Consider the following 27,980-nt stretch of genomic DNA (forward strand, 5'->3'; position numbering starts at 1 on the left):
CTTGGCTTCGCATTTGCGATGACAGGAGAGGCTGCAGACTGCAGAGGAGGAAGAGGAGGAGAGAAAAAGAGAAAAAAGTTTGTAGCCTCGGGTGATGGGTTAGAAACCTGAGCGCAATCACCTCCCCCCAACCGGCGAGAGAGACGGCAGCGGGAGGGGTGGGGGGCGCCTCAGATGCCCTCCCCCGCCCGCCCGGCAAGGGCTCCGGGAGTCTAACCTCGCTCCCTCCCACTGCTCCAGACCCCCAAACAAGCTTCCTGCGCCCAACGCCCCCACAGGGGCGGGGCCGGGGTTGGGGGAGGAGGAGGAGCGGGGACACGGGAGGAGGGGGACGCAGAGGACGAGATCATAATAATAATAAAATACTAATAATAACTATGGTATTGATTATATTGTGCCTGGCATTATACTGATGCTATTGAAGCCTGTCTACTTGTTTTGTTTTGCTGTCTGTCTCCCCGTTCTAGACTGTGAGCCTGCTGTGGGGCAGGGATTGTCTCTCTCTGTTGCCAAATTGTACTTTCCAAGCGCTTAATACAGTGCTCTGCATACAGTAAGCACTCGATAAATACGATTGAATGAATGAAGGAATGTGGTATTTGTTAAGTGCTTCCTATGTGCCAAGCACTGTACTAAGCACGAGGGTGCACACAAGCAAATCGGGTTGGACACAGTCCCGCTTGAGGCTCACAGTCTTAATCCCCATTTTCCAGATGGGGGAACTGAGGGCCCAGAGAAGTGAAGTGACTTGCCCAAGGCCACAAAGAAGACAAGGGAAGGAGCCGGGGTTAGAGGTCATGACCTTTTCTGACTCCCAGGCCCCGGGTCTAGACACTAGGCCAAGCCGAGGGGGAGGACAGACAGGAGGGGGACAGGGAAGATGGAGAGGACAGGGAGGAGGGAGAGGAGGAAGAGGAGGGGGAGAGGAATATATATTATGGTATTTGTTAAGCGCTTATAAGTGCAAAACACTGTCTAAACCCCTGGGGTAGATATAGGGTAATCAGGTTGTCCCACGATGGGCTCACACATTTAATCCCCCATTTTCCTGATGAGGTCACTGAGGCCCAGAGAAGTTAAGTGGCTTGACCCAGGCCACACAGCATATAAGTGGCGGAGGTGGGATTAGAACCCACGTCCTCTGACTCCTAAACCCGGGCCCTTTCAACTGAGCCACGGGACGGGGAGCAAGAGGTGTAAGGGGCCAGAGAGGACAAGATGGGAAGGAGAGGAGGATGAGGAAGGAGAGGACGGAGAGGAGGAGCACAGGGAAGAGGGGGAGGAAGGGGAGGAGGGGCCTGGACAGGGAGGATGGAGAGGAGGGGGAGGAGGTGGACGGAGAGAATGAGATGAGGAGGGGAGGATGAAGAAGAGGGAGGATGGGGAGGAGGAGGGCAAGAAGAAGAGGAGGAGGGAAAGGAAGGAGAGGAAAGGGAGGAGTATGGGACAGGGAGGATGAAGAGGAGGGGAAGGAGGAGGACGGAAAGCAAGGAGAAGGAGAGGATGAGATGGGGGGGGAGGAGGAAGGGGAGGATGGAGAGGAGGGGGACAGGAGGGGAGGGGAGGGAAAGGGAGGAGGGGGACCAGAGGGGGAAGATAGACAGGACGAAGAGGACGGGAAGAGAAGATGGGGAGGACAGGGAGAAGAGGGACGAGAGGAGGGAGAAGAGGGATGGGGAGGATGGAGAAGAGGAGGAGTCCTGCCCCGCATCCCCTTCCCTCCCCCCGCCCCTCCTCCCCAACTGGATCCCCTCTACCCAGCTTGGGCCACCCCCTCCCCACCCTGCCAGAGACTGGACTTTATTCAGTTGAAATACGCACAACACACACACGTGGTCGGACTGCATGTGTGACCTTGAAGGTGAGAGTGTGATAATGCGTGGATTTATTTTATGATGGTATTTGGTTAAGCCACTTACTATGTGCCGAGCACTGCTTGCATGGGTATATTTGCAAGAGTGCATTTGTGTGCAGATGCGTGTGACTGTGTGTGTTTGTGAGAGTGAGAGCCCCACCCCTCAATCACTTACACACTCCAAACCCTCGCACTACTCATTGACCCGCACACCTTGACATACCTGCTCTGACACATACACTCCCACACAATCCCACTAGCATCCACACATTTATTCATTCATTCAATCGTATTTATTGAGCGCTTACTGTGTGCAGAGCACTGTACTAAGCGCTTGGAATGTACAATTTGGCAACAGATAGAGACAATCCCTGCCCAACAACAGGCTCACAGTCTAAAAGGGGGAGACAGCAAAACAAAACAAGTGGTCAGGCAATTCACACACAGGGCACACTTCCACACACCCACACAAAAGCACTTCATTCATTCAATTTGTTCGATCATTTATGGAGCGCTTACTGGGTGCAGAGCACTGGACTAAGCTCTTGGAGAGTCCAATAAGAACAGAAACATATTCCCTGCCCACAATGAGCTTTCAGTCTAGAGGTGGGGAGAGAGATCAATAGAAATAAATAAAATGACGGATATGGACATAAGTGGTGTGGGGCTGGGAGGGGGGAAGGGCGAAGGGAGCAGGTCGGGGTGATGCAGAAGGGAGGGGGAGATGAAGAGAAGTGGGGCTTAGTCTGGGAAGGCCTCTGGAAGGAGATGGGACTTCTATAAGGCTTTGAAGTGGGGAGAGTCATTGTCTGTGGGATTTGAGGAGGTAGGGACGTGGGCCGGGGTCAGCAGCAAGACAGGCGAGATGGAGGCCCAGGGAGGTGGTTAGCGGCGGCAGAGGAGCAAAGTGTGCGGACTGGATTGGAGAAGGAGAGAAGGGTGGTGAGGTAGGAGGGGGCGAGGTGGTGGAGGGCTTTAAAGCCGATGGAGAGGAGTTTTTGTTTGATGCACAGGTAGATGGGCAACCGATGGAGTTCTTTGAGGAGCGGAGAGACACTTCCTGAACGTTGTCGTCAAAAAACGATCCGGGCAGCAGAGTGAAATATGGACTGGAGTGGGGAGATACGGGAGGCTGGGAGATCAGCGAGGAGGCCGGTGCAGTCATCCAGGCAGAATAGGATAATAATAATAATGTTGGTATTTGTTAAGTGCTTACTATGTGCAGAGCACTGTTCTAAGTGCTGGGGTAGATACAGGGGAATCAGGTTGTTCCACGTGGGGCTCCCAGTCTTCATCCCCATTTTACAGATGAGGGTAACTGAGGGACCGAGAAGTTAAGTGACTTGCCCACAGTCACACAGCTGACAAGTGGCAGAGTCAGGATTAGAACCCATGACCCTGGACACCCAAGCCCGGGCTCTTTCCATTGAGCCACGCTGCTTTCCCACGTGATAAGTGATTGTATTATCGTGGTAGCAGTTTGGATGGAGAAGAAAAGAGTGGATTTTAGCGATGTGGTGAAGGTGGGACTGACAGGATTTGGTTTATGGGAAGAGGCTGGGCCCAGGAGTCTGAAAGATCTGGTTCTATTCCCTGCTCTGGCCACCCATCTGCTGTGTGACCTTGGGCAAATCAACTTCATTTCTCTGGGCTTTATTTACCTCAATCTAAGGGGACTAAGAATGTGAACCCTATTTGGTAGAGGGACTGTGTCTGACCTGATTAATTTGTATCTACCCCAGTGCTTAGAACAGTGCTTGACATATAGTAAGCGCTTAACAAGAGCCATAATTTTGATTATTATTACTGCTCTCCCCCCACCCCCGGCCAATGAACAGACAGACACAGGCATGATCAAACCATCCATCCATCCATCCATCAATCAATCATCTTTATTGGGCACTAACTCTGTGCAGAGCACTGTACTATGCACTTTGTATGACACAACAGGAATAGCAGAATATGTTCCCTGCCATAGTGAGCTGACAGTCTAGAGGGGGAGACCGACAATAATAAAAATATGTAATTGATAATAAGTGATTTAATATTACAAATTAATGTCCATTCACATGGATTCCCACACCCCACGGGTCTCGGGGGCCACACTCCTCCCAGCAGTCATACACGAACACTCGCGTGCATAAATACACACACACACGTGCACACACACACACACACAGCCAGCAGGAGTCATATTTCCCTCAGTCAGGAATGTCATGAGCCCGACCCCTTCCCCATTTTTCCCTTCCCGGAGCCCCCTGAGGATGGGGAAAGGGGAGGGGACAGGGAAAACAGGAGGGAGGTCCAGGAAAAAGGAGGGGGATCCAGGGAATGGGGGGTTTCATGGAAAAGGGAGAGGTCCAAGGAGTAGAAGGGGGTGGGTCCACAGAAAAGGGGAGGGGGGATCCAGGGACTAAAAGGGATTCAAGGGAGAAGAGGGATACAGGGAAAAGGGGAGGGAGGATTCATGGAAAAGGGGAGTGGGATTCAGGGAAAAGGGGAGGGGATCCAGGGAATGGGAGGGGGAGATCCAGGGAAAAGAATAGGGGGATCCAGGGAATTTGCGGGGGGGGGGGGTGTCTAGAGAAAAGGAGGACAATCCAGGGAATAAGAGGGTGGAAAAAGGGAGGGGACATCCATTCAATCATATTTATTGAGCGCTTACTGCGTGCAGAATACTGTACTAAGTGCTTGGAAAGTACAAGTCAGCAACAAATAGAAACAATCCTTACCCTACAACGGACTCACAGTCTAGAAGGAGAGGGGGATGCAGAGAAAAGGGGAGGGAAAACCCAGAGAAAAGAGGAGGGGGGGATCCAGGAACAAGGAGAGGGAGATCCAGGGAAAATGGAGGGGGGGAGTCTTAAGAAAAGAGGGAGGGGGTCAAAGAGAAGGGATCAAGGGGGCTGAGGTGGAGAAAGAGGGAGAAAGAGCTGGGGGCGGGGGTGGGGCGGGGGAGAGGGGCTTGAGGGAGGAGGAGAAAGCCATGGTGAGGACAGCAGGAGAGTCAGTCAGTCAATCGTATTTATTGAGTGCTTACTGTGTGCAGAGCACTGAACTAAACTCTTGGGAACATCCGTTAGACAATAAACAGACACATTTCCCTGCCCAAACAAGCTCACGGCCTATAACAATAATAATGATGATGGAATTTGTTAAGTGCTTACTATGTGCCAGCTCTGTTCTAAGCGCTGGGGGAGATACAAGTTAATCAGGGGTGGACACAGTCCCTGTCCACCTGGGGCCTCACAGTCTTCATCCCATTGGTTGCAGGTTCTAATTCTGGCTCTGCCATTTGTCCAGCTGGGTAAACCTTAGGGCAAGTTCGCTTCACTTCTCTGGGCCTCAGTGACCTCATCTGTAAAATGGGGATGAAGACCATGAACCCCACATGGGACAACCTGATTACCCAAGCACTTAGAACAGTGCTTGGCACATAGTAAGCACTTAACAAATACCATTATTATTATTATTATTGTTTCACAGGTGAAGGGGTTGAGGCCCAGAGAAGTGAAGTGAGTTGCACAAGGTCACACAGCAGACAAGTGGCGGAGCCGAGATGAGAACTCAAGTCCTTCTGGCTCCCAGGCTCAGGCCTCTAGCCACCAGGCCAGGCTGCTTCTCCGCAAGGCCCCAACCCCATCCTGTCACTCCAGCCTGGTCTGTTGCCCTGACGGGACCCCTGGCCTCTTTCATTCATTCATTCAGTCAGTCAATCGTATTTATTGAGCGCTTACTGTGTGCAGAACACCGTACTAGACGCTTGGGAGAGCACAATAGAAAAATAAGCAGCCCCATTCCCTGCCCACAACAACATTAGAGTCTAGAGGGGGTGGCCCCTCCAAGCCCTCCCTCTCCCCCCGACCTCCAGCTCCGGCACAAGCACTCTTCATGCCAACACTGCATCCCCACCTCCTCCTCCAGGAAGACTTCCTAGGCTCCCTCCACTGGTTTCCATGCATCAGGATTGCTCCAGCCCCTAGTCTACTCCCGGGCTGTGCTTTTATGTCCGTATCTGAAAGGACGGGGGCACTGTGAGCTCCTTGCGGACAGGGATTGTCACTGTTGTTGTACTGTACTTTCCCAAGCGCTTATTCCAGTGCTCTGCATGCGTAAGTGTTCAATAAGTACGATTGAATTAATGAATTTCTGACCACCGCCTGGCATCGACTGTGTTTCCGTCTGCCCTGCTGCCCCCCAGCAAAGGGTTGGCACCACCTCTCCAGTCATTCAGTCAATCGTATTTACTGAGCACTTACTGTGTGCAAAGCACTGGACTAAGTGCTTGGGAGAGGACGGTAGAACGATAGAACAGACACATTCCCTGCCCACGATGAGCTTACAGTCTAGAGGCAGGAGATAGATAATAATAATAATGTTGGTATTTGTTAAGCGCTTACTATGTGCAGAGCACTGTCTAAGCACTGGGGTAAACACAGGCGAATCAGGTTGTCCCACGTGGGCTCACCGGTCTTAATCCCATTTTACAGATGAGGTAACTGAGGCCCAGAGAAGTTAAGTGACTTGTCCACAGTCACACAGCTGACAAGTGGCAGAGCCGGGATTCGAACCCATGACCTCTGACTCCAAAGCCCGTGCTCTTTCCACTGAGCCACGCTATTAATAGAAATTAAAATGACAGAGAAGGACGTAAGTGGTGTGGGGCTGGAAGGGGAGATGAAGAAAGGGAGCAGGTCGGGGTGACACAGAAGGAGTGGGAGACGTCAAGACGACCGAATGGTTACAGTTCAGAGAGTCAGAGGACCTGGGTTCTAATCCCGGCTTCTCCCCTCATCTGCTAGGTGACCTTGGGCAAGTCATTTAACTGCTTGTGTGCCTCAGTGTCTTCATTTGCAAAATGGAGTTTCGATCCTTGTTCTCCCTCCCCTTAGACTGTACACCTGATAGGGCTCATGGACTGTGTCTGATCTGATTATCTAAGCTTGACACCAGGAAAAAATAAAAATAAAAATGATGGTATTTGTCAAGTGATGTTCTAGGCGTTGGGAAAGATACAAGGTAATCAGGTTGGACCTAATCCCTGTCCCTCATAGGGCTCACAGTCTTAATCCCCATTTGACAGATGAGGGAACTGAGGCCCAGAGAAGTGAAGTGACTCACCCAAGGTCACACAGCAGGCAAGCGGCAGAGCCGGCATTAGAACCCATGTCCTTCTGACTCCCAGGTCCAGGCTCTATTCACTAGGCCATGCTGCTTCCCAGTGTTTGGCATACATTAAGTGCTCAATAAATATCATGACTATTGTGATGATTATTATTATTATCAACATTAATAATGTTGGTATTTGTTAAGCACTTACTATGTGCCAAGCACTGTTCTAAGCACTGGGGTAGATACAAGGGAATTAGGTTGTCACCACATGGGGCTCATAGTCTTCTTCCCATTTTACAGATGAGGTAACTGAAGCACAGAGAGGTTAAGTGACCTGCCCAAGGTCACACAGCTGACAAGTGGTGGAGCCGGGATTAGAACCCACGACCTCTGACTCCCAAGCCCGGGCTCTTTCCATTGAGCCAAGCTGCTTCTCTAAACATTGTTAAGCATTGGAAAGGGCAATCTGAATCACCTTGACTTGCTCCCTCTCTCCCGGCCCCACACAACTTATGCCCGGATCCCTAATGTATTTCTATTAATGTCCGTCTCTCCCTCTAGACTGTAAGCTTGTTGTAGGCAGGGAACGTTCGTTCATTCATTCAATCATATTTATTGAGTACTTACTGTGTGCAAAGCACTGTACTAAGCGTTTGGGAGAGTCCGCTATAACAAGAAACAGACACATTCCCTGCCTACAACGAGCTCACAGTCCTAGAGGGAGAGACAGACATTAATATAAATACATACATACATAAATGACAGATCTACACATATGTGTTGTGGGGCTGGGAGGGAGGATGAATGAAGGGAGCAGGTCAGGGCGACGCAGGAGGGAGTGGACGAGGAGGAGAGGAGGGCTGAGTTTGGGAAGGCTTCTGGGAGGAGGTGGGCCTTCATTAAGGCTTTGAAGAGAGGGGACAGTCATTGTCTGTGGGATTTGAGGAGGGAGGACGTTCCGGGCCAGAGGCAGCATGTGGCGAGAGGTAGACGGCGAGATAGACGAGATGGAGGGACAGTGAGAAGGTTGGCATTAGAGGAGGGGAGTGTGCGGGCTGGGTTGGAGTAGGAGAGTAGCCAGGCGAGGTCAGAGGGGGCGAGGGGATGGGACGGCTCAAAGCCGACGTGAGGACTTTCTGTTGGATGCGGAGGTGGGTGGGCAACCGCCGGAGCTTCTGAGGAGTGGGAACGTGTCTGCTGTACCGTCCTCTCCCAAGTGCTTAGTACAGTGCTCTGCACCCAGTTAGGACTCAACAAATAGGACCGAATGAATGAATGCCTATGGGGTCCCCTCTCCCCGGGCCCCCACCCCCTGACTGCTCATCAGCCGGGGCAGCTGCAGGCTTTGTCTCCTCTGACTGTGATTTCCGGGCTCGGGGGGACACAGGAAAGCCAGCATTGTTGGAGACTAAAATAGGCCTTTTCCTCCCCCCTCCCCACACCAGCAGCTGTTTTCCCTGCTCAGGGACAGTGCTCAGCCCACAGGAAGTGCTCACTAAACAAACCCCGCTGACTGATTGATGACTGATTGATTGGTTGAGGAAAGGAGACCCCTGGGGTCACTGAGCCCCGCCGCAATCATCTCGGGGGGCCTGTCATCTCCGGCCGGCGGGTTGGCGGGCGGCAGGTTGGCGGGGAGCGCGAAGTAGTCCGGGAGCCAAAGGCAATTGGTACTCTGTGGTTGTTTTAATAATAATAATGGTGGTATCTGTTAAGTGCTTACTATGTGCAAAGCACTGTTCTAAGCGCTGGGGGAGATACAGGGTAATCAGGTGGTCCCACATGAGGCTCACAGTCTTAATCCCCATTTTACAGATGAGGGAACTGAGGCACAGAGAAGTGAAGTGACTCGCCCACAGTCACACAGCTGCCAAGTGGCAGAGCCGGAATTCGAACCCATGACGTCTGACTCCCAAGCCTGGGCTCTTGCCATTGAGCCACGCTAGTGTTCATTCATTCCTCCATCCATCCATCCATCCATCCATCCATCCATCCATCCATCCATCCATCCATCCATCATATTTATTCATTCAATCATCCGGGAGCGAAAGGTCATACTCTGTGGTTGTTTTTTGGTGTTCATTCATTCATTCATTCATTCATTCATTCATTCATTCATTCCCTCAACTGTATTTATTCATTCGATTGTGCGGGAGCGAAAGGTGGTACTCTGTATCTACCCCAGCACTTAGAACAGTGCTCTGCACATAGTAAGCACTTAACAAATACCAACATTATTACTCTGTGGTTGTTTCCTGAGAAGCAGCGTGGCTCAGAGAAAAGAGCCCGGGCTTGGGAGTCAGGGGTCATGGGTTCTAATCCTGGTTCCACCGCTTGTCAGCTGTGTGACTTGGTGCAAGTCACTTCACTTCTCTGTGCCTCAGTGACCTCAACTGTAAAATGGGGATTAAAACTGTGAGCCTCATGTGGGACAACCTGATCACCTTGTATCCCCCCCCCAAGCACTTAAAACAGTGCTTTGCACATAGTATGTACTTAACAAATACCATTATTATTATCGTTATTATTATTATTCATTCATTCAAATGTATTTATTCATTTAATTGTCCGGGAGCGAAAGGTGGTACTGTATGGTTGTTTTCTTGGTGTTCATTCATTCATCCATCCATCCATCTCATTTATTCATTCAATCGTTCAGGAGCAAAAGCTCATACTCTGTGGTTGTTTTCTTGGTGTTTATTCAGTCCTTCATTTGTTCATTCAATCATATTTATTCATTCAATCATATTCATTCACTCAGTGGTATTTATTAAGCGCTGACTTTGTGCAGAGCACTGTACCAAGCACTTGGGAGAGGACAATCCCACAACAAACAGACACATTCCCTGCCCACAATGGGATTACAGTATAGAGAGGGGAGAGACAGGCATCACTATGAATAAATAAATTCCATATATGTAATAATAATGATAATTATGGTATTTGTTAAGCGCTTACTATGTTCTGAGCACTGTTCTAAGCGCTGGGGTAGATACAGAGTAATCAGACTGTCCCACATGGGGCTCACATTTTTTAATCCCCATTTTTACAGATGAGATAACTGAGGCCCAGAGAAGTTAAAGTGACTTGCCCAAGGTCACACCAGCAGACAAGTGGCCGAGCCATGTACATTCCAAGTGCTTAGAACAGTGCTTGGCACATAGTAAGCACTAATAAATGCATAATAATAATAAGTGCTGTGGGGCTGGTGGGGAGGGAGGGCGGCCAGTGTTGGGCCTTCAGCTACCCACCAAATCAATCAATCGTATTTATTGAGCACTTACTATGTGCAGAGCACATACTAAGCACTTGGGAGAGCACAATATTCAATTCATTCAATCGTATTTATTGAGTGCTTACTGTGTGCAAAGCAACTATACTAAGCACACTGGAGAGGACAACATAACAACAACTGGACAAATTTCCTGCCCACAGCAAGTATGCGGTCTAGAAGGGGAGACGGGCATTAATATAAATATACCAGAGTTGGTCATCGATCCATCAGTGGTGTTTCTCGAGCCCCTTCTCCGTGCAGAAGCACTGTACTAAGCGCCTTGGGAGAAAACAATACAATGGAATTAGCAGACACGTTCCCTGTCCACTACGAGCTTCCAGTCTAGAGGGGGAGACAGACATAGAAAGGTCAAACAGCACATGTCTAGATCTATAACTTATTTATTTATATTAATGTCCATCTCCCTCTCTAGACTAGAAGCTCACTGTGGGCAGGGAAAGTGTCTATTTTATTGTCCTATTGGATTCTCCCAAGAGCTTAGTACAGTGCTCTGCACACAGGAAGCGCTCAATAAATACGATCGACTCACTGACCGGACATGAATATGAATAAATGAGACATGTTTCCTGTCCACGACAAGCTTCGAGACCCCAGCCGGCTTTTGGGGTGACTTGGGACTCCTCCATTCTGGCTTAGCTGGGTTAATAATAATAATCATTTTGGTATTTGTTCAGCGCTTTCTATGTGCCAAGCACTGCTCTATGCTCCGGGGGAGATACAAGGTCATCAGGTTGTCCCCCGTGGGGTTCACAGTCTTCATCCCCATTTTACAGAAGAGACAACTGAGGCCCAGAGAAGTGAAGTAACTTGCCCAAAATCACACAGTGCCTGGAACATAGTGAGCGCTTAACAAATGCCACTTTTTTTTAAAAGAAAGAGAGAGGTTAGGGAGGGAAGCTTCTCCTTCCTCCTCCCTCGGGTCATCTTGGGTAGGCGCAAGCCTGGGAATCCTTCACCACGTGGGCCTTGTTTATGTTTTCCCTTTCACTCCCCTGCCTCGCAGCCCCCCACCCTCCCTGGCCTTAAAATATCTTCCCCAGGGGTCAATCCAGGGCAGGACGTGGGGGGTCGGTCCCTCCCCAGAGCCGGAAGCCCGGAGCCGGAAGGTCATTCATTCATTCAGTAGCATTTATTGAGCGCTTACTATGTGCAGAGCACTGGACTAAGCGCTTGGAATGGACAATTCAGCAACAGATAGAGACAATCCCTGCTCAGTGACGGGCTCACGGTCTAATCGGGGGACACAGACGGCGGAGCAAAACGGAACAAAGCAAGACAACATCCTCAAGATGAATAGAATCAAGGGGATGTACACCTCATTAACAAAATAAATAGGGTAATAAATAATATAGACCAATGAGCACAGTGCTGAGGGGAAGGGAGAAGAGCAGAGGGTGGGGGGGAGCAGAGGGAAAGGGGGAGCTCAGTCTGGGAAGGCCTCTTGGAGGAGGTGAGCTCTCAGTAGGGAGAGTAGGGGAGCCCTCTCCCCTGGGCCCTGACCCCATCGCGTCTGGGGGCGGGCGGGGAGGATCATAGTGACCCACCGGGTGGGCTGGGGCCGGGCTGTCGGTCGATCAATCCATCCAGCGATGGTATTTATTGAGCACCTCTAATAAGGATTATTACTATTCTCTGATTTTTAATAATAATAGCGATCGTGATCATCTGGACTGTCAGCTCCCTCTAGCCTGGAAGCTCGTTGCAGGTGAGGAATGTGTCTGGTTATTGCTCTATTTAGACTGTGAGCCCGTCGTTGGGCAGGGATGGTCTCTATCTGCTGCCGAATTGTACATTCCAAGCGCTTAGTACATGCTGTGCACATAGTAAGCGCTCAATAAATACGATTGAATGAACTGGCCTCTCCCAAGCACTCAGTACAGGGCTTTGCACACAGTAAGTGCTCAATAAATACGACTCACTGAGTGAATGTTCATTATGGCTTTTGCTAAGCGCTAACTCTGTGCTAGGCACTGTACTAAGTGTTGGAGTAGATAAAATAATAATGGTGGTATTTGTTAAGCGCTTACTATGTACCAAGCCCTGTTCTAAGCACTGGGGGGGTACAAGGTGATCAGGTTGTCCCACGTGGGGCTCACAGTCCTCATCCCCATTTTACAGATGAGATCACTGAGGCACAGATATAGTAGAGAAGGAGCGTGGCTTAGTGGCAAGAGCCCGGGTTTGGGAGTCGGAGGATGTGGGTTCTAATCCCAGCTCCACCACCTGTCTGCTGGGTGACCTTGGGCAAGCCACTTCACTTCTCTGGGCCTCAGTGACCTCATCTGTCAAATGGGGATGAAGACTGTGAGCCTCACGTGGGACAACCTGATGACCTCGTATCTAGTCCAGCGCTTAGAACAATGCTTGGCACATAGTAAGCGCTTAACAAATCTCATCGTTAGATAAGATAATCAGGTTTGCCCCACATGGGGCTCACAGCCTGGGTGCAGAGCACTGTACTAAGTGCTTGGGAGAGTACAGTATAACAGTTGATGGAAACATTCCCTGTCTGGAGAGAGACCCCAGTAAAATGAGGCAGGGGTCTCCTTTATTCATCCCCTCTCGGAGCCCCACAGCACTTATGCCCATACCCCCTCCCCCCACCAGTCCCAGACTGTGACTCGCTGTGGACCGGGATTGTCTCTCTTTATTGCTGTACTGTACCTTCCCAAGCGCTTAGTACAGCGCTCTGCACGCAGAAAGTGCTCGATAAATATGATTGAATGAATGAATCTGTCATTTATTTATTTCTAGTCACGCCTACCTCCGCTTCTAGCCTGCTGATTGTGAGCAGTGTATATGTCTGTTTATTGTTGTATTGTCCTCTCCCAAGCGCTTAGTATGGTGCTCTGCTCACAGTAAGCCCTCAAAAAATACAATGGAATGAATGAATGAATGAATCTGCCATTTATTTATTTCTATTCCTGTCTGTCTCCCCCGTCTAGACTGTCATCTTGTTTTGGGCAGGGAACGTGTCTGTGTCTTGTTGTATTTTTTCTCTCCAGAGCACTTAGCCCAGTGCTTTGCACCCAATCGGGGTTCAATGAATACAATTGAATGAATGAATGAAGCTGTCATTTACTTATTTCTATTCCTGTCTGTCTCCTCCCTCTAACCTGTCAGCATTTTGCGGGCAGGGAATGTGTCTGTTTATTGCTCTATTGGACTCTCCCAGGCACTTACCACAGTGCTCTGCCTATAGTAAGTGCTCAATAAATATAATTGAATGAATGAATGAATGAACCTGTCATTTATTTATTTCTATTCCTGTCTGTCTCCCCTTCTAGCCTGCCAGCTGATTGCATGCAGAGAATGTGCCTGTTTATTCTTGTATTGTCCTTTCCCAAGCCCTTAGTCCAGTGCTCTGCACACAGTAGCGCTCAATAAATACAGTTGAATAAATGAATGAACCTGTCATTTATTTATGTCTACTCCTGTCTCTCCCCTCTAGCCTGCCCGCTGAATGGGGGCAGGGAATGTGCCTGTTTATTCTTGTATTGTCCTCTCCCAAGCGCTTAGCCCAGTGCTCTGTGCACAGTAAGCGCTCAATAAATGCAATTGAATGAATGAACCTGTCATTTATTTATGTCTATTCCTGTCTCTCTCCTCTAGCCTGCCCGCTGATTGTGCGCAGGGAATGTGCCTGTTTATTCTCGTATTGTCCTCTCCCAAGCGCTTAGCCCAGTGCTCTGCGCACAGTAAGCGCTCAATAAATACAATCGAATGAATGACTGAACCGGTCATTTATTTATTTAATAATAATTATGGTATTTGTTAAGCACTTACTATGTGCTGAGCACTGTTCTAAGCACTGGGGTAGATACAGGGTAATCAGATTGTCCCACGTGGGGCTCACATTTTTTATCCCCATTTTTACAGATAAGGTAACTGAGGCACAGAGAAGTTAAGGGACTTGCCCAAGGTCACACAGCAGCCAAGTGGCGAAGCCGAAATTAGAACCCGTGACCTCTGACTCCCAAGCCCGGGCTCTTTCCACTAAGCCATGCTGCTTCTTCTATTCCTTTCTGTCTTCCCCCTCCAGCCTGCCAGCTGATTGTGGGCAGGGCCTGTGTCTGTTTCTCGTTGTGCTGTGCTCTCCCGAGCGTTTAGCGCAGTGCTGTGCGCGAAGCCGGGGCTCAATGAATCGGATGGGGGGAGGGCGAGTTTGCGGGGCAGGAGCGCCACCCGCTGGCTGTTTCGTGCATCGCGCCTGCCCCGCCTTGGACGGGGGGAAGACAGGGAGGTTTAATCCCCCTCATAATAATAATAATAATAATGTTGGTATTTGTTAAGCGCTTACTATGTGCAGAGCACTGTTCTAAGCGCTGGGGTAGACACAGGGGAATCAGGTTGTCCCACGTGGAGCTCACAGTCTGAATCCCCATTTTACAGATGAGGTCACTGAGACACAGAGAAGTGAAGTGACTTGCCCACCGTCACCCAGCTGACAAGTGACAGAGCTGGGATTCGAACTCATGACCTCTGACTCCAAAGCCCGTGCTCTTTCCACTGAGCCACGCTGCTTCTCATTACACCCTGGCTCTGTACTGAGCGCCGCCAGAGAAGCTACAAGGCAGGCAGAGCCACCCGACACAGGCCCTCTCCAACAAAGGGCTCACAATCTCTCTTATCTTGAGGAGCAGCGTTGCCTAGTGGCTAGAGCCCAGGCCTCGGAGTCAGAAGGTCATGGGTTCAAATTCCGACTCCTCCACTTGTCAGCTGTGTGACCTTGGGCAAATCACTTCACTTCTCTGGGCCTCCGTTCCCTCAACTGTAAAATGGGGATGAAGACTATGAGCCCCACGTGGGATAACTTGATGACCTTGTATCTTTCCCAGTGCTTAGAACAGTACCTGGCACATAGTAAGTGCTTAACAAATACCATTATTATTATTATTATTATTATTATTATTAAGGTCATGAGTTCTAATCTGTTCTGCCACTTGTCTGCTGTGTGACCTTGGGTAAGTTAGTTGACTTCTCTGGGCCTCAATGTCCTCATCTGGAAAATGAGGATCCAGACTGTGAGCCCCAGGAGGGACAGGGACTGTGTCCAACCCGATTTGCTTGTATCCACCCCAGAGCTTATTACAGTGCTTGGCATATGTCACAAATACCATGATAACAATAATAATAATAATTATCCCCAATATACAGTTGAGGAAACTGAGGCCATGGGGGATTACCCGCGCTTAGAGCAGTGCTTGGCATATAGTAAGCACTTAACAAATACCATTATTATTATTATTACTTCTTACTCACACCCTCCCTCTCCCTTCTCATTCAGTCATTCAGTCAGATTTATTGAGCACTGAGTGTGTGCAGAGCACTGTACTAAGCGCTTCGGAGAGGATGATAGAGTAATAAACAGACCCATTCCCTGCCTATAATGATTTTATGGTCTAGAGAAGTAGCATGGCATAGTGGCTAGAGCCCGGACCTGGGAGTCAGAAGGTTATAAATTCTAATCCTGACTCTGCCACTTGTCTGCTGTGTGACCTTGGACAAGTCACTTTACTTCTCTGGGCCTCAGTGACCTCATCTGGAAAACGAGGATTGAGACTGTGAGCCCCACGTGGGACAAGGACTGTGTCCAGCCCTTGCAATAATAATGATGGTACTTGTTAATAATGTTGGTATTTAAGTGCTTACAAAGTGCCAGGCACTGTTCTAAGCAGTGGGGCAGATACAAGGTCATCGGGTGGTCCTAAGTGGGGCTCACAGTCTTCATCCCCATTTTACAGATGAGGTCACGGAGGCACAGAGAAGTGAAGCGACTTGCCCAAGGTCACACAGCAGACAAGCGGCGGAGCCGGAATTAGAACCCAAGCCCTCTGACTCCCAAGCCCGGGCTCTTTCCACTGAGCCACGCTGCTTGTAACCACCCCAGCGCTTAGTACAGTGCGGCACAGGGCACGTAGGAAGCACTTAAATACCACAATTATTATTATTATTAGATAGGGGAAACACATCAGTATAGATGAATAAGTCCATTCCGCAGGTAGCATTCCACCCTGGCTTCACAGCCCTTCTGAAATCACAACTCCTCCAGGAGGCCTTCCCGGATTAAACCCTCGTTTCCTCACCCTACTCACCCTCCCCTTGCACTTGGATATGATCCTTTAAGCGCTTGCTATTCACCCCTCCCTCAGCCTCACAACACTGAATTCCCTATCTTCAATTTATTTTAATGACTGTCTCCCCCTCTAGACTGTAATGAAGGCGGGGATTCTCTCTACCAACTCTGTCGCATTTATGAGGAGCAGCGTGGCTCAGTGGAAAGAGCCTGGGCTTTGGAGTCAGAGGTCATGAGTTCGAATCCCAGCTCTGCCACTTGTCAGCTGTGTGACTGTGGGCAAGTCACTTAACTTCTCTGGGCCTCAGTGACCTCATCTGTAAAATGGGGATGAAGACTGTGAGCCCCACGTGGGACAACCTGATTCCCCTGTGTCTACCCCAGCGCTTAGAACAGTGTTCTGCACATAGTAAGCGCTTAACAAATACCAACATTAATGATGATGGTATTTGTGAAGCGCTTACTATGTGCCAAACACTGTTCTAAGCACTAGGGTAGATACAAGATAATCAGGCTGGACACAGTCCCTGTCCCACGTGGGGTTCACAGGCTTAATCCCTAATTTACAGATGAGGGAACTGAGGCCCAGAGAAGTGAAGTCACTTGCCCAAGGTCACACAGCCAGCAAAGAAAGTGGCAATGATTAGAACTCAGGTCCTTCTAATTGCCTAGGCCTGTGCTCTAGCCACTAGGCCACGCCCAAGATTTTAGTATAGTGCCCTGCACATAGTAATCTAATTCTCTTCCCCTCTTCAAAACCCTACTGAAAGCTCACCTCCTCCAAGAGGCCTTCCCAGACTGAGCCCCCCTTTTTCCCTCTGCTCCCTCTACCCTCCACTTCACCTCTCCGCAGCTAAACCCTCTTCTCCCCCCTTCCCTCTCCTTCTCCCCCTCTCCCGGCCCACCCCCTCGGCACCGTACTCGTCCGCTCAACTGTATATATCTTCATCACCCTATTTATTTTGTTTAATGAGATGTATATCACCCTGATTCTATTTATTTGCCATTGTTTTTATGAGATGTTCTTCCCCTTGACTCTATTTATTGCCGTTGTTCTCGTCTGTGCGTCTCCCCCCGATTAGACTGTAAGCCCGTCAAAGGGCAGGGACCGTCTCTATCTGTTGCCGATTTGTACATTCCAAGCGCTTAGTAAGTGCTCTGCACATAGTAAGCGCTCAATAAATACTACTGAATGAATGAATAGTAAATGCTCAATAAGTATCATTGATTGATTGATTGACTAAGCGCTGGGGGAGATTCAATGCGATCATATCAGACACAGCCCATTCCCAACCAGGGCTCACAGCAGAGTCTTCTGCCAGACGTGGACTCAATATAAACTGTACTGTCCTCTCCCAAGTGCTCAGCACAGTGCTCTGCACACAGAGTGCTCAATAAATACCAATGATTGATTGATGGACTGGTCGTAGCATTAGATTTTTTTAAAATGGCATTATTAAGTACTTACTATATACCAGGCTCTGTACTAAGCACTGGGGTAGATAGTAATAATAATAATGAATGTGTTACTGTTAAGCTGGGTGTTACTTGTTACTTTGTTATGCTAAGTATTAAGCGCTGGGGTGGAAACAAGCAAATTGGGTTGGACACGGTCCCTGTCCCACGTGGGGCTCCCATTTTACAGATGAGGTAGTTGAGGCACAGAGACGTGAAAGGACTTGCCCGAGGTCCCACAGAAGACAAGTGGCGGTGCCGGAATTAGAACCCACGACCAAGCTAATCAGGGGCTCGAAGTCTTAATCAGCGTGGCTCAGTGGAAAGAGCCCGGGCTTGGGAGTCAGAGGTCATGGATTCTAATCCTGGCTCTGCCACTTGTCAGCTGTGTGACTGTGGGCAAGTCACTTCACTTCTCTGGGCCTCAGTGACCTCATCTGGAAAATGGGGATTAAGACTGTGAGCCTCACATGGGACAAGCTGATGACCCTGTATCTATGTATCTACCCCAGCACTTAGAACAGTGCTCTGCACATAGTAAGCGCTTAACAAATACCAACATTATTATTATTATTATTTTACAGATGAAGTAACTGAGGCACAGAGAAGGAAAGTGACTTGGCTCCTCTGACACCAAACATCTCACTGAACCTTGATCTCTCCTGTCTCGTCACCGACCCCTGGCCCACGTCCTGCCTCCGGCCTGGAACACCCTCCCTCCTCAGCCGACAGACCATCTCTCTCCCCACCTTCAGAGGCCCACCTCCTCCAAGAGGCCTTCCCTGACTGCGTCCTCCTTTCCTCTTCTCTCCCTCCCTTCTATATCACCCCGACTCGCTCCCTTTCTTCATTCCTACTCCACATGAAACAAAAACCCTCTCACTCTAGGCTTCAAAGGCTGTCCATCCCCTTGCCACCTCCTACCTCTTCCTCCCTTCTCTCTTTCTCGCTGCCCACCCGCATGCTCCGCTCCTCCGCCGCCCACCCTCCTCACCGTCCCCCGTTCTCGCCTATCCCGCCGTTGACCCCCGGGCCATGTCCTCCCGGCTGTCCTGGTAATGCCCTCCCCCTCACCTCCGCCAAACTCATTCTCTTCCCCTCTTCAAAATACCTACTTAAAGCTCACCTCCTCCAAGAGGGCCTGCCCACACTGAGCTTCCCCTTTTCCATCCGCTCCCTCTGCTTCCCCCTCTACCCCCCCTTCATCTCCCCTCAGCTAAGCCCTCTTTTCCCCCCTTTCCCTCTGCTCCTCCTCCTCTCCCTTCCCCTCCCCTCAGCACTGTAGTCGTCCGCTCAACTGTATATATTTTCATTACCCTATTTATTTTGTTAATGAGATGCACATCACCTGGATTCTATTTATTTGCTATTGTTTTAATGAGATGTCCATCCCCTTGATTCTATTTATTGCTATTGCTTTTGTCTATCTGTCTCCCCCGATTAGACTGTAAGCCCGTCAGTGGGGCAGGGATTGTCTCTATCTGTTAGTGATTTGTATATTCCAAGCACTTAGTACAGTGCTCTGCACATAGTAAGTGCTCAATAAATACTATTGAATGAATTCCCCCTCCCAGCCCCACACCACTTGGGTCCATATCCATAATTGTATTTATTTCTATTAATGTCCATCTCCCTCTCTATACTGTAAGCACACTGTGGGCCGGGAATGTGACTCTTATTTTGTGCTCTCCCAAGTGCTTAGTACAGTGCTCAGCACACAGTAAGCACTCATTAAACATAATGGACTGACTGACTTATTAGCTCAAGGTCACACAGCAGACAAGTGGCAGAGCCAGGATGAGAACCCAGGTCTTATGACTCCCAAGCCTGGGCTCTTTCCACTAGGCCATGCTGCTTCTCACTGATGATACATATAATAATAACAATAATAATAATAATAATAATGGTACTTGTATTAAGCACTTACTATGTGCCAAGCACTGTTCTAACCACTAGCATAGATACAAGTTAATCAGGTTAATCAGTCCCTGTCCCACGTAATAATAATAATGGTTAACCTTAACCTTATAATGGTTAAGGGCTTACCATGTGCCAAGCACTGTTCTATGTGCTAGGGGGGATACAGGTTGTCCCACGTGGGGCTCACAGTCTTCATCCCCATTTTACAGATGAGTAACTGAGACACAGAGAAGTGAAGTAAATTGCCCAAAGTCACACAGCCGACAAGTGGTGGAGCCGGAATTAGAACCCACAACCTCTATCTCCCAAGCCCGGGCTCTTTCCACTGAGGCTCACACTCTTAATCCCTATTTCACAGATGCGGTAACCGAGGCCCAGGGAAGTGACATGACTTGCCTAAGGTAACCCCGCAGGCAAACGGCGGAGCCGGAATTAGCACCCAGGTCCTTCTGGTTCCCAGGCCCGGGATCTACCCATTAGGCCACACTACATCTCATGCCAATTACACACCACTAACCAAACCCACCTCCTCACCACCTGAGCTCTGCCCCATCAACCTGAACCCCCCAAGTCTCCCTCGCCTCCAGCACCCCAAGCACCCCCAGGCCACGCCCCCCCAGGCTCCCCCAGGCTCCCCCAGACCCCAGTCCCAACTGACCTTTGCAGGTGCTCCCCTCTCGGCCAATCACTTGACGACAGACAGAACACAGTTTGACCTTCCTGAAAGTCTTCACCTTGAAGTTGTGAGCGGTGGGAGCCTCTAGATCCTCGGGCTACGGACGGGAGGAGGAGAGACAAGCGTCAGGCCTAGGGTGCTGTAGGGAAAGGGGACCCTTCCCCACCCCCCATGCTGCGGCCGGTCATCCAGTCCAGCCCCCTGCCTCCACGTAGTCGAATGCCCAAACCAGCCAAGGCTCCTGGCTCTTCCTTTCTTAGTTATCTCCCCTTCTCTCTCTCTCCTTTTCTCCCTTTCTCTCTCTCCTCTTCTTTCTCCCTTCTTTCCCCTTCTCTCTCCTCTTCTCTCCCCCCTCTCTCTCCTTCTCTCCCCTTCTCTCTCCTCTTTTCTCCCCCTTCCCTCTGTCTTCTTCTCTCCCCTTCCCTCTCTCCCTTCTCTTACCCTTCTCTCTCTCCCTTCTCTTACCCTTCTCTCTCTCCCCCTGCTCTCTCTTCTCTCCCCCTTCTCTTTCTTTTTCTCTCCCCCTTCTCTCTCTCTTCTCTTCCACTTCACTCTCTCCCCTTCTCCTTCTTTCTCTCCCCTTCCTTTCCCCTTCTCTCTCCCCTTCTCTCTCTTCTCTCCCTCTTCTCTTTCTCTTCTTCTCTCCCCTCTTTTCCCCCTTCTCTCTCCTCTTCTCACCCCCTTCTCTCTCTTCTCTCCCCCTTCTCTTTCTCATCTTCTCTCCCCTCTTGTCCCCCTTCTCTCTTCTCACCCCCTTCTCTTTCCCTTCTCTCTCTTCTCTCCCTCTTCTCTTTCTCTTCTTCTCTCCCCTCTTTCCCCCTTCTCTCTCCTCTCTCCCCTTCTCTCTCTTCTCTCCCCCTTCTCTCTCTTCTCTCCCCCTTCTCTTTCTCATCTTCTCTCCCCTCCTTTCCCCCTTCTCTCTCCTCTTCTCTCCCCCTTCTCTCTTCTCACCCCCTTCTCTTTCCCTTCTCTCTCTTCTCTCCCCCTTCTCTCTCTTCTCTCCCCCTTCTCTCTCTTCTCTCCCTCTTCTCTTCTTTCCCGCTTCTCTTCTCTCCCCCTTCTCTCTCCCCCTTCTCTCTCTTCTCTCCCCCTTCTCCCTCTCTTCTTCTCTCCCCTTCTCTCTCTTTTCTTCTCTCTCTCCTTCTCTCGCCCTTCTCTCCCCCTCTGTTTCTCTTCTTCTCTCCCCCTTCTCTCTCTCTCCTCTTCTTTCCCCCTCCCCTCCTTCTCTCTCTCCTTTTCTCTCCCCCTTCTCTCTCTCTCCTCTTCTCTTTCTCTCTCCCCTTCTCTCTCCCTTGCTCTCCCTCTCCTTCTCTCTCTCTTTCTCTCTCCCCACCCCACCTCCAAACATCTGGGGCTGTGGGTGGGAGGAAGAGAGACAAGTATCAGGCCTAGGGGCTGGAGGGAAAGGGGACCTTCTCCCACCCCCTCACTGTGGTGGGTCATCCACTCCAGCTCCCTGCCTCCAGGCAGGCAAACACCCAAACCATCCAAGGCTCCTGGCTCATCTTTGCTTGAAGATCTTACTCCCAAGCCATCCAAGGCTCCTGAGTGTTCTTTTCTTCAGGATATTATTACACACCGGACTTTACGAAGTGCTTCCTAATATACCAAGCGCTGAACTGAGTGCTGGGGCAGATATGAGATCATCAGTTAGGATCCAGTCCCTCTCCTTCTGAAACGTCTAATACAGTGCGCTCCATCAAGTGGGAGCTCAATAGATGTTACCGGGTGCTGCTATTATTATTACTAATTACTACTAACCCTGTTACTATTACTGTGACTATTCTTAGTCAATCCATCAGTGGTGTTTGCTGAGCACTTCCTATGTGCAGAGCACTGTACTAAGTACTTGGCAGAGCACAATAAAAAGAGACTAAGCAGACACATCCTCCGCCCTTAACCACTTCACAGACTAAAGATGATCTTACACTATTTTTCCACTATTACTGGTATTACCATTCCATTCCACTCAATAGTATTTATTGAGCGCTTACTATGTGCAGACCACTGTACTAAGCGCTACTACTAATAATAACGATGGTACATGTCAAGCACTTACTATGTGCCAAGCACTCTTCAAAGCACTGGGGTAGATACAAGGTAATCAGGTCATCCCATGTGGGGCTCACAATCTCAATCCCCATTTTACAGATTAGGGAACTGAGACACAGAGAAGTTAAGTGGCTTGCCCAAGGTCACACAGCAGACGAGTGTGTTGTCTGCTATTGCTATTGATGCCTGTCTACTTGTTTTGTTTTGCTTCTAGACTGTGAGCCCATTGTTGGGTAGGGATTGTCTCTATCTGTTGCCAAATTGTACTTTCCAAGCACTTAGTACAGTGCTCTGCACTCAGTAAGCGCTCAATACGATTGAATGAATGTTGCCAAATTATACTTCCCAAGCAGTTATGATAATTAATGAATAATGGTATTTGTTTTAAGCGCTTTACTATGTGCCGGCAGTGCTCTGCCACACAGTAAGCGCTCAATAAATACGATTGAAGGAATGATTAGAACCCAACATCCTCTGACTCCCAAACCCGTGCTCTTTCCGCTAAACCAAGCTGCTTCTATTACTTACTGCTCCTGCTGCTTTCTCTATTACTCTTCCTGCTTACTATTTCTCAACCAGACAGTGCTATTTATTGAGCACTTCCTCTAGACTGTAAGCTCCTTGTGGGCAGGGAACGTGTCTCGAACAATTCTGTTGTATCGAACTCTCCCAAGCGCTTAGAGCTGGGCTCTGAACACAGTAAGTGCTCAATAAATACCACTGATTGATTGATTGAAACTGAAGGTGGGGGGGGAGATGGAAGCTCCCAGCAGACCCTCCCCGCTCCTCTTTGCCCCCTCGCCCCATCACAACCCCTCCCAGCAGACCATCCTGGACGCTCAGTAAGTTCCCGCTCTCCTGGCGAGGGAGAAGCTGGGTGGCCGGGCCTGGGTGAGGGTGGGGGAGGCTGAGGAGGAGCTTCCCTTGGAATCCCCTTCTCCCTGCGGCCCCCCCGGAAAGGGGGGTGACCCCCCCCAAGCTGCTCCAAGATGTCCTGTCCTGGCGGAAATGGGGTGGGGGCTCAGCCCCCTTCTCTGCCCAGCTAGGGGGACCAGCCAGCCAGTCAGTCGGAGGGTCTGCTGGCCAGATGGACCTCCCACCGGGTGGGGGAGGGGGAACATCTGGCGAAGGCGGAGCCAGGAAGGGGCCTGTGGGGCAGCTGCAGACCCCCAGACTCCTGCAGAGGAAGAGGGGAAGGAAAACTGTGGGTGAGGGGTGAGCTACATCACCATGGCCTCCTCATCGGCAGGCGGGAGGGTGGGGGGAAGCCTCTCGTTCCCCTCCTCACAGCCCCTGCTAGCTCCTAGAAGACCCTCCCTGACCCTCAAGACCCCGTCCCCACTCTTCTTCGTCCCCTCCTCCCCTCCTCACAGCCCCTCCCGGCTCCTAGAACAGTAATAATAACAACAATAATGGTGATGGTATTTGCTAAACACTTACACGGGCCAAGCACTGTTCTCAGCGTTGGGGTGAGTATTCATTCATTCATTTATTCATTTAGTCGTATTTATTGAGCGCTTACTTTGTGCAGAGCACTGTACTAAGCACTTGGAATGTACAATTTGGCAAAAGAGACAACCCCTGCCTGACAACAGGCTCACGATCTAAATGCTACAAAGTCATCAGGTTGGTCCTACGTGGGGCTCACAGTTCTTCAGCCCCCATTTTACAGATGAGTGGAACTGAGGCACAGAGAAGTAAAGTGGTTTGGCCAAGGTCACAGAGCGGACAAGTGGCGGAGCCCGGATCAGAACCCACATCCTCTGACTCCTAGGCCCGGGCTCTTTCCGCTAAGCCAAACTACTTCTAAAGACCCTAGAAGACCCTCACCAACCATCCCCACTCCTCTTCACCCTCTCTCCCCCTCCTGCCAGCCCCTCCAGCTCCTAACAGACCCTCACCAACCCTTCACACTCCTCAAGGGCCCCCTCCCCACTCCTCTTTGTGCCCTTACCCCATCACAGCCCCTCCCAGAAGACCCTCCCAGGCCCTCACCAACTCCTCTCCACACTCTGCACAATAAGTGCTCAGTAAATACCATTGATTGATTGATTGAATCTGAAGTGTGTGTGTGGAGGGGAGGGGTCAGCTCCTAGCTCCTCTCCGCCCCCTCCCCACTCCTCCTCACCCACTCCTCTCCTTCTCCTCCTCCTCTTCCTCCCAGCCCCTCCAAGCAGACCCTCGCTAACCCACCCCATTCCTCATCCACCCCCCTTCCCAGCTTCTCACTGCTCCATTCCACCTTTCACACCACGCCTAAAGACATGCATATATATTCAAAATTAATATATATATATAACCCCACAGATAACTTCACATAAATGTACACACATATATACACATTCACACATAACTACAAACACAAACATATGTACAAATAATTACACATACTCTCATCCATTCAATCTCATGAATTAAGCGCTTAGTGTGTACAGAGCACTGTACAGTACAACAATGAACTGTGACATTTCCTGCCCACAACAAACTTACCAACATGCACACGATTATACACATGCACACACAAACTTGTGCATATTTACATACATAAAAATGCACATCAATAATTAGACATATACTTTTATATTCCTGCCCACACAAAACTTAATATAATGATTACGGTACTTGTTAAGTGCTTACTCTGTGTTAAGCACTGTTCTAAACGCTGGGGTGGATACAAATTAATCAGTTAGACACAGTGTCTGTCCCACATGGGGCTCACAGTCTCCATCCCCACTCTACCGATGAGGGAACTGAGGCCCAGAGAAGTGAAGTGACTTGATCAAGGTCACAGAGCAGACATGGGACGGAGCCGGAATTAGAATCCATGGCCTTCTGATTCCCAGGCCTGGGCTCTATCCGCTATGCCATGCTGCTCCACAAATATATACATAAATGATCATTATTATTATTATTTCAAAATGCCGTCGAGTCATTATATATACCCACACTTGCACATAATTACACACACATATGATTATTCATTTGTTCATTCATTCAATCGTATTTAATAATAATAATAATAATAATGTTGGTATTTGTTAAGCACTTACTATGTGCAGAGCACTGTTCTAAGCGCTGGGGGAGATACAGGGTCATCAGGTTGTCCCACGTGAGGCTCACAGTTAATCCCCATTTTAAAGATGAGGGAACTGAGGCACAGAGAAGTTAAGTGACTTGCCCACAGTCACACAGCTAAGTGGCAGAGCCGGGATTCGAACTCATAACATCTGACTCCCAAGCCCGTGCTCTTTCCACTGAGCCACGCTATTGAGCACTTACTACATGCAGAGCACTGTATTCATTCAATAGTATTTATTGAGTGCTTACTATGTGCAGAGCACTGTATTAAGCACTTGAGTGCTCGGGAAGTACAATTCAGCAACAGATAGGGACAATCCCTACCCAACAACAGGCTCACTGTCTAGAAGCGGGGAGACATATCAAAACACATGAATATATGTACACTTACACATAAACATACACAGTCTGCACCAATTACCCTCCCCAAGGCTTTGCCTGAGTTTTGCCATCATCGTGGGCAGGGAATGTGTCCGGCAATTGTTGTACTGTCCTCTTCCAAGCGCTTAGTACAGTGCTCTGCACACAGTAAGCACTCAATAAATACGATTGACTGACTGACAGTGCCCACGACTGATGCCCCAAACCCTAGATGACGCCTCCCTCCGATCACTCAGACCCAGGTCCTGGTCACCAGCCTGCCCTAGCTGTGCCCACCCCCACTCCAGCTCCTCCACGGGGTTGGGGGGGGCACACCCAGTGTACCTAATGGTTAGAACCCAGGGCTGGGAGTCAGAACGACCTGGGTTCTAATCCTGGCTCCACCACTTGTCTGCTTTGGGACCTTGGGTAAGTTACTTCACTTCTCTGGGCCTCAGTTCCCTCATCTGGAAAATGGGGATTAAGACGGAGAGCCCCACGTGGACCACGGATTGCGTCTAACCTGATTAGCTTCTATCTACTCCAGCTCCTGGCACATAGTAAGTAGTTAACAAACACCAATTTAAAAAAAAAAAAAGAAGGATGAGGGCCAGAGGAGGGGACAGAAGGGAGGAGGCTGGGAGCTGGGGGCTTCAGGATTGGGAGTCTGGGGGCTGCAGGGGTTGGAGGTTCTGGGGCTCCAAGGGCTGGGGGTTCTGAGGCTGTGGGGACTGGCTCTCTTCCTCTCCTCCCCTTCAAAGTCCTACTGAGAGCTCACCTCCTCCAGGAGGCCTTCCCAGATTGAGCCCCCCTTTCCTCTGCTCCTTCTCCTCTCCCCATCACCCCGAGTCCCTCCCTCCCTCTGCTCTACCCCCTTCCCCTCCCCACAGCACTTGTGTATATTTGTACGTATTTATTATGCTATTTATTTGATTAATGATATGTATATATCTATAACTCTATTTATCTATTTTGATGCTTCTGATGTCTATCTACTTGTTTTATTTTCTTGTCTGTCTGTGAGCCCGTAGTGGGTAGGGATTGTCTCTATCTCTTGCCGAATTGTACTTTCCAAGCACTTAGTACAGTGCTCTGCACACAGTAAGTGCTCAATAAATGTGATCAAATGAATGAATGAATGAATGGGGGCTGGGGGGTTGGGGGGGGTCTAAGGGCTGGGGGTTCTGGGGTTGTTTGGGGTGGAGTATTTGGGGGCTGTGGGGTCTGGGGGCTGCAGGAGGTTTCAAGGACTGTTGGGTCTGGGGGCTGTGGGGGCTGGGGACTGCAGAGGTGGAGGCTACGGGGACTGGGGGCTTCGGGGGCTGGGACTGCAGGAGCTGGGGGTTGCGGGGTCTGGGGTCTTTGGGAGCTGGGAGGCTGGGACTACAGGATCTGGGGGCTGCAGGGTCTGGGTACCTCGGGGTCTGGGGGCTTCGGGGACTAGGAGTTGGAGGACTGGGGGCTGCAGGGTCTGGGAGTTGTAGGGTCTGGGAGCTTCGGGGTCTGGGGGCTTCGGGGCCTGTGGGGGCTGCAGGAGCTGCAGGGGGCTGGGGACTTCGGGGATAGGGGCTGCTGGGTCTAGGGGCTGCAGGGGCTGAGGGCTGCAGGGGTCTGGGGGCTTCGGGGATAGGGGCTGCGGGGTCTAGGGGCTGCAGGGGCTGGGGGCTGCAGGGGTCTGGGGGCTGCGGGGTCTAGGGGCTGCAGAGTCTGGGGGCTGTAAGGTCTGGGGACTTCGGGGGCTGGGGCTGCAGGGGCTGGGGGCTGCAGGGGTCCGGGGTCTGCAAGGGCTGGGGGCTGCAGGGGTCTGGGGGCTGCAGGGTCTGGGTTGGCCCCCAGCCCCCTCCCCGCGGCCCGGCCCCCCAGGAGGGTCCCTGCAGGAGCTGGGGAGCGCTTCCCGCTGGGGACCCCTCCCCGGGGCCGGGCGGAGGGGGCGTCCCGGGGGGAGACCACCCCCACCCCCCACCCCCACCCCCACCCCCGGCTAGCCCCACCTACCCAGAGCGCACAGGACAGACAGACCCTCGTCATGTCTCGGGCGGTGGACGGGCTCCGCTGCCACCCCGCAGCCCCCAGCCTCCTGCTCCACAAACCCTTCTCCCCT

At 50.5% G+C, this 27,980-nt stretch overlaps 1 long non-coding RNA gene across 1 annotated transcript; it reads right to left on the bottom strand.

Annotated features, from left to right (window-relative positions):
* Positions 1-27,936, bottom strand: LOC114809252. The gene is made up of 3 exons (XR_003757028.1): positions 27,875-27,936; positions 20,372-20,486; positions 1-38 (listed from the first exon to the last, which is right to left on the bottom strand). It is a non-coding gene; the product is annotated as an uncharacterized LOC114809252 (long non-coding RNA).
* Between the last annotated feature and the right edge of the window lie 44 nt (positions 27,937-27,980).

The sequence above is a fragment of the Ornithorhynchus anatinus genome, chromosome 1, assembly GCF_004115215.2.
Source record: "Ornithorhynchus anatinus isolate Pmale09 chromosome 1, mOrnAna1.pri.v4, whole genome shotgun sequence".
Classification (NCBI taxonomy): domain Eukaryota; kingdom Metazoa; phylum Chordata; class Mammalia; order Monotremata; family Ornithorhynchidae; genus Ornithorhynchus; species Ornithorhynchus anatinus.